This window comes from Macaca fascicularis, chromosome 1, assembly GCF_037993035.2.
Source record: "Macaca fascicularis isolate 582-1 chromosome 1, T2T-MFA8v1.1".
Taxonomy (NCBI): domain Eukaryota; kingdom Metazoa; phylum Chordata; class Mammalia; order Primates; family Cercopithecidae; genus Macaca; species Macaca fascicularis.
In genome coordinates, this window is record NC_088375.1 from 164,028,932 (window position 1) to 164,035,853 (window position 6,922).

Here is a 6,922-nt window from a genome sequence, read left to right on the forward strand (position 1 = left end):
CTACCATCTGAAAGCCCTCCTTTTCCAGACCTTGTCATCTTTACTACTCAGAGTACCAGGATTTCTAGGCATCCCACACCGCTGGGACAGCACTGAGCTAGGCAAGCAAGGATCTAGCCAATCCCAGGATCATAGAGGGAAAACTCTGACAACAGCCACTTGTTCCCAAATGTTCCACATTTCTTCTGATTCCCTGGGAAGCCTTGACCTCCTAGAATCCTCAAGCCTCTGTGAGTACATTGGACATGGGGTGCTAGAACACTCATTATATAAGCCCCTAATGCTTAGAGCTTCAAGGCTCTGTGTCAGCTGCTAGGGCCATACCACTTGAACACTGAGCAAACATGCAGTTTATTGACTTCATCAAGGCTCTGACACTACTTGGACCTCAGCCCGCCAAGGCCCTTGAATCAAAAAGAGTCAATCAAATTACATCCTTTCTCTGTATCACCTTCAAGCACTGGTTTAAAGCCAACATTCCAGTCTGCTGTGATCTCATTCAGTCTGTGCTTTGTTAACTCTAGTATCCCTGTTGATGTATAAGCATTCCTGATCATTCAGCCTTGCCTACAATAAAAATATCAGTTGCCCTAATTTTCACACTGTTTGTTGGAAAGCAATACACTGCTTCTATTTGGCTTGATTAGATGGCATTGATCCCCCAACTTCTGAGGAACTGGCCAACACTAATGGGAGTCACATTGCTTGAGTACAGTAGGTCTCTGAGTAGTTGTTTATGCTGTGCACTGCCATATCTGGTACTGAGCAGTTAATGATTATTCACTCAAGTATTTAGATGTAGGCTTTGCGCACAAATTGCTTCAACTACATAACTAACTGTTTGAACTTCTTGAGAAATTAGAAACTTAAGCTGAAATGTGGTTGAGTATTTATGTGCACTATGAGGATAGTTTTTCACATTATTTTAAAGTTAAGGGGCAGGGGAGGCAGAGGTTACTGAAATCAGTAAAGAGATGCACTATGCAAGTTATCTGGTATGATATAAAGACATGTCATTAAATTTGAGTGATTTAAATCATTGTTTCCCAGAATGAAAATCACAAATATTCACTTTCATGAAAATGTTTGCTAGGTATCCTATTCTCTCCAATTACTTAAAAACAAAATTTTAAAAAATGAATGCATCCCCCTTCTCCGAATAAAACAAAGCTCTAATTTTGTCTGTAAACTGAAGTTCAGATCACACATAATTTTTATCTCAGAATCCTTTGGGCTAACATTAAGGACTGAAACAACCAAAAGTATTCAATTAAAGAATAGTGTTTTAAAACTTACTAGTCAGGCATTAGAAAAGTTATCAAATCTTTTCACAGTATCAGATTAGGCAAATTTGCATCAAGGTAACTTGGCAAAAATCATGTAATTCAAACAATCAAGTCATTTGTCTCCCTCATAGCTTCTTTCACATACTGACTGACTGAGTAACATGTGTTAACTTCTTTCACATACTGACTGACTGAGTAACTATTCTGAGGGAGGAGCTGATCTTTATGAGACACTTGACTAAATGACTATGAAGGAAAATAAGGCACTTTCTTTTCTTCAGACTTATTCCAATTCTTAATCTACTATGCAATAGACATTCCTTGTATTGTATCTAGCTAGCTTGGGTTTAATATGCCACTGCTTTGTCTTTCTGTTACACATATAGTTTTGATTTATTTACAGTATATATTGTGCCATTTTGGTTTTTATATTGTGTGGTTGGTTGAATAAATTCGTGACACTTGAGGTGATAGTTGTTAAAAACAATACCAGTATTTGATCCAGTTTCATCTCAACTATGTTATACCTGGACATTTTAGATGTTTATCAAAGGTCTTTTATGGGTAAGAAAGGAAATGTATGAAATAATAAATGTGTGACATTTATGAGTAATGTTGGCTCTGAACAAACTTTTGAAAACTTGGTTGACAAAATTTTGGATCAACTGAAAAAAAGCATGACTTTTGAAATATCTGAATGCCTTGGTTCTCAGTATTATCATTCTTTATTGAATTTATTTCTCATTAAAATATGTAGTTTTAAGACTTTTTTCTAAAATTATTATGTAATTTTTTTAGCGTGGGTAGATGGGAGTGTCAATTGTATGTTATCATACAGTTGACATGTATTTTTGTCTATTCTTTATTATCTAGTAGTTTCATGCTATATATACCATAACCAACTACCATAGCCTATGAGTAACATGTAAGATAATGTATTTACAGCCATTGTTACAAGTTTATAATGTGTTTTTCTGATTTGTTTTATATGTATGTTATAATATTCAAAAATAATTTTGTTCTTGATTGAGGAAAGGATACAAAATGCAAAATCCACAATTTTGATAACTGCAAATTGCCAATTGTTTGGCAGTACTTTATTATATTGGGTGTCTTGTCTTTTTTTTGGGCTTTTAGTTAGCTAATGAATGGATACATTAGACACTTTTGGGTTTTAGTTGGGATTTTACACAGCTTACATTTTAATTCTTTGGTTCTGTGCTGTTTCTGTTAACCTACAGCATTATTTTAATAAATGTTATTATATCAACCTGCAAAAAAAATTCATGTTACTTGTCGCTTCCAGGTTGTAAAGATACCAGATATACCCTATTTGTCAGATAAAGCTTAGAATTTTCAGTGAGAGCCTGGAACATAGCAGACACTCTAAATATTTATCAAACATACTAAATAAATAAGGAAATAAATGTTTTTCTTTTATATATACACTGGAAGTGAGGGCCACAAAATGGAAAAATAAAGCACATGTCTTTTTCTTTTTCTTTCTTTAAAGATCATTTTAGTCATTGATGCAAACTGCACCTGCATATATGGGACAGTCTCTTGTTCAAAGTTCACAGGTAACCATAGTAGCAGAGTGGTAGTGACTTCATGCAGGCATAAGGCAGCCTACTGAGAAGTAAATAAGCTACCTAGTTAACAGTATTGATTAGCTATAATTACTTGACTATGATTTTTATATAGTCTCCCTTAAATTATCAAATAACCAAAATAAAGTGCACTGCAGTTCACTTGATCAATAACTGTAAAGTCAAAACAGATATTCTAAACTTTGCCTGCAACAAAATTCTTTTGTAAGTCAGCAACCAGCAAGAAGTTTAAAAGAGAAGTTGCCAGAGCTTCCTTCTCATTATGCTACCTAAGACAATTACCCTACTTTCTTTGTCTCTGGGCATTAATAAAAATATATTAATGTTTAATGATGAATGGCAGTAGTAGCTAAGACTTATTGAGCACTAACCGATTTGTACTTTACTTACGTTATCTCATTTAATCATCGTCTTATAAGATTGTCTCATCTCCATTTCACAGATGGAGAAAAGTGAGCTTTAGACTTGCCAAGTAAGACACGTAATAATAAGTGCCATTCCCAGAGATCCCAAGCTGAAGCAGTCTTATTCTTCTGGAAACAGGCTTTCATAGTTTCATCAGTTGACCAATTTTCAAAGCTCTGTAAGCCATTTGTAGAGAAAACATCAGAACTGTAAGAGCTAAGTCCCTCCAGATGAGTACCCTTGTGCAAGTAATTTGATGAAATAATAATATTAAACATGATTTTTTCATTTGTTTATTGTCTGGGACATAAGTGTCATGATGGCAGAAACCAGGTCTTTCATCTTCAGAGCTGGATTATCTTGCCAGGCACATGGTAGCTGCTCAACAGTTGTACAATGAGAGTGTGGGTAGACAAATAAATCATGTACAGTCAAAAATTATACATTTCATAGAAATATATTTAATTTTTTTATTTTAAATTGTTAAAGATGTACCTTGTAAACATATGACTTTTTGAATGCCACAGATCAGTGAATATAGCTTAAAAACAGAAATTTGCTTTTATTCAAGTGAACATATAGTAACATTATGTAAAACATCATTTGTCATAAAGAAAATATTCTAAAAATAGTTCACATAATTTTAGATTTTGGAAAAATTTCAAAAAAAATAAATTAAAAAAATTAAAATGAGGAAAAAAAAACAAAGCTAGAGGTCTCAAAATTTCTGATTTTAAAATGTATTTCAAAGTTGTAGTAATCCAAACAGTAAGATACTGGTAGAAAGACAAACATACAGTCCTGTAGAATGGAATAGAGCCCAAAAATAAGCCCTCTCATATATGGTCAAATAATCTTTGACAAATGTGCCCAGGCTATACAATGGAGAAAGACTAGTCTCCTCAATAAATAGTGTTGGGAAAATTAGATAGCCACATGACAAAAAATTAGTTAAATTCCAATTTTAAACTATATACAAAAATTACTTCAAAATGGACCTAGCCATAAGACCTGAAACTATAGAACTCCTAGAAGAAAACATAGGAAAAAAGCTTCATGACATTAGTCTTGGTAATAATTTTTTGGAAATGACACTGAAAGCACAGGTAACAGAAGCAGAAATAGACAAATGAACTACATCAAAATTTAAAGAGTGTGGCAAAGGAATAAACAGCAGAGTAAAAAGATAATTTACAAAATAAGAGAAAATGTTTGCAAACCATATATCTAAGTGATTAATAACCAGAGTATACAACTCAACAACAACTACTCAACAAATAACTTAATTAAGAGATGAGACTGGGCTTGGCGGCTCACTCCTATAATTCCAATTACTAAGGAGGCTGAGGCAGGAGGATTGCTTGAGAACAGGAGTTTGAGACCAGCCCTGGTAACATAGTGAGACTCTGTCTCTAAAAAAATAAAAAATTAGTCAGGTTCGGTGATATGTGCCTGTAGTCCCAGTTACTCAGGACACTGAAGCAAGAGGATTGCTTGACGCCAGGAGTTCAAAGCTGCAGTAAGCTGTAATTGTGCCACTGCACTCCAGCCTAGGCAACAGAGAAAGACCCTTTTTTTTAGGGGTGGGGGAGGAGTGGAAGGAAATGGACAAAGGACTTGAATAGACATTTCTCCAAAGATATACAAATGCCCATCAAACAAATGAAAAGATGCTAAACATCACTAATCATCAGGAAAATATAGATTAAAACCACAATAAGATACCACCTCACAATTGTCAGGATGGCTTCTATCAAAAAAAGAAAGAAAAAAAAAACAGAAAATAACAAGTGCTGGTGAGGATGTAGAGAAATTGGAACCCTTGGGAACACTATTGGTAAGAATGTAAAATGGTTCAGCTACTATAGAAAACTTTATGGAGATTCCTCAAAATATTAAATATACAATCACCATATGATCCAGCAATCCCACTTCTGGAAATAGACCCAAAAGAATTGAAAATATCAAAGAGATTTGCACACCCGTGTTCATTGCAGCATTATTCACAATAGCCAAGAGTTGGAAGCAACCTAAATATATATGACAGATGAATGGATAAATAAAATGTGATGTACATAACATACAGTGAAATATTATTCAGCTTTAAAAAAGAAAACCCTGCCAAATGCTACAAAACCTTTAGGACATTACACTAACTGAAATAAGCCAATTACAAAAAGAGAAATGAATCCACTTATATGAGATATCTAAAGTAGTCAACTCTTGGAAACAGAAAACAGAATGGTGGCTGCCAGAGGCAGAAAACTTGGGGACAATGGAAGATGTTAACAGATACAGAGTTTCAGTTTTGTAAGATGAAAAAGTGCTATGGATCTGTTGCACAACAATGTACATATAAGTAATACTATTGTACTGCACACATAAAAATGGTTAAGATGGTAAATTTTATGTTTTTGCCACACACAAAAACCCATATAATTGCCAACTTCTCATTATGTAAAACATGTATATTGCTTTTAAAACCAACTGGTCAACCAACCCTCTCCTTCATTAGCCTTTTATAAAAGGTAGTATATTTTGCAACCAAATAACAGACACAATCTAATCTCAGAGTAAAAGATAACACTCTGGACTGGAGCTCACCTCTCCCGGCTGTGGGATGCCGAAGCCAAGCAGGTGCAGAGCAAAGCAGGTAGCTGCTGGCTGTGAGGAGGCTGTGGAAGGTGTGAGGAGACTGTGCGTTAATAAAAATATCCACGGAGAACACTGAAAACTCAGTGGATTCAAAAATCCGTTAAAAATTTGGAACCGAAGATCATACATGGAAGCAAATCAATGGACTCTGGAATATCCTTGGACAACAGTTATAAAATGGATTGTCCTGAAACGGGTGTATGTATTATATAACAATTAATGATAATAAGTGGAATCATAAAAGCATTGGAATGGCATCTTGGTCTGGTACAGATGTCGATGTGGCAAACCTCAGGGAAACACTCACAAACTTGAAATGTGAAGTCAGGAATAAAAATGATCTTACATGTCAAGAAATTGTGGAATTGATGTGCAATGTTTCTTAAGAAGATCAGAGCAAAAGGAGCAGTTTTGTTTGTGTGCTTCTGAGCCATGGTGAAGAAGGAATAATTTTTGGAACAAATGGACCTGTTGACCAGAAAAAGATAACAAGTTTTTTCAGAGGGGATTGTTGTAGAAGTCTAACTGGAAAACCCAAGCTTTTCACTATTCAGGCCTGCCATGGTACAGAACTGGATCTGGCATTGAGACAGACAGTGGTATTGATGATGACATGGCGTGTCATAAAATACCAGTGGAGGCCGACTTCTTGTATGCATATGCGACATCATTTGCTAATAAATTGAGACTGGAGAACCAAAGAAAGATAAGAGTGAGAGATCACCCTAAGATTCTTTAGCAACTCAGTGGATTAAATGCCGTTTACTATGATGGAGAACACTACAGAAGGAATATAATTGGAGGAAGGTGAGAAATAAGAAGTTCACTTTTGGTCACTTTAAATTTGAGATGCTTGTGCAACATCCAATCAGACATTCGGAGTAATCTATGGTTCAAAGAAAATTCTGAGCTGGAAACATACTTTGGGTATAATCAGCAGATAGGAGCTATTAAAGTCTTGAAATG

At 35.0% G+C, this 6,922-nt stretch overlaps 1 pseudogene; it reads left to right on the top strand.

Moving 5' to 3' along the window:
• The first annotated feature begins 6,082 nt into the window (after positions 1-6,082).
• LOC102139061 (caspase-3-like) lies at positions 6,083-6,695 on the top strand (annotated as a pseudogene).
• Positions 6,696-6,922: the final 227 nt, after the last annotated feature.